This window comes from Octodon degus, unplaced genomic scaffold (assembly GCF_000260255.1).
Source record: "Octodon degus isolate 3935 unplaced genomic scaffold, OctDeg1.0 scaffold00177, whole genome shotgun sequence".
Taxonomy (NCBI): Eukaryota; Metazoa; Chordata; class Mammalia; order Rodentia; family Octodontidae; genus Octodon; species Octodon degus.
The window spans coordinates 428,865-429,386 of record NW_004524753.1 but is presented as its reverse complement, the minus strand read 5'-3'; the positions used below and the strand labels follow the sequence as shown (position 1 = coordinate 429,386).

The window sequence follows — 522 nt, the reverse complement described above, 5'->3', positions numbered from 1 at the left end:
TTAAAATTCATTTTAATGCAGTGACTATATAGTTTAAAGAGCAATCGTTGTTGTTCGTATTTGCTTGAAAGTAAGTATAATGGGACCTAATTATCAACATCTTCCATTAACTTTTTTCAATTATTTAAACTCATTTAATTAATTATTACATGAGCACTTGTTACAAAAAAAAGATTGTCTCTGCCCATAAGAAATTCACAGTCTAATGGACTCACGATAAAGATGATAGCACACAGGACAACTTGAACAGTAATGTGCATAGAAGCATGCCTGGCACATAGCTGGCAGCCAATGAACATTTATTAAATGAATAAGTTAATAAATCACTGTCCCAGAAAGAGGATGACTTCAGAGAAATGTAACCTCCATGCCCTCTTCCTCCCCTCCCCCCATAGGACATTGCCCAACACTCAACAATTCACCAAAAGCATCTTCCTTTTCCAGTGACATGAGGGGGTCATAGAACAGTGGAGTTGACAGAACTTCTGATGGGGTCCTGGGTCCAGCTAGCACCCTAGGAGA

General features: G+C 38.3%; 1 long non-coding RNA gene across 1 annotated transcript in view; it reads left to right on the top strand.

The window, feature by feature from the left end:
- The window catches only part of LOC111813268, a 4,191-nt gene extending 3,676 nt beyond the window's left edge, over window positions 1–515 (top strand). The window contains exon 3 of the long non-coding RNA XR_002818571.1: window positions 396–515. This is a non-coding gene — a long non-coding RNA (uncharacterized LOC111813268). The remainder of the gene's footprint in view (window positions 1–395) is intronic.
- Window positions 516–522: the final 7 nt, after the last annotated feature.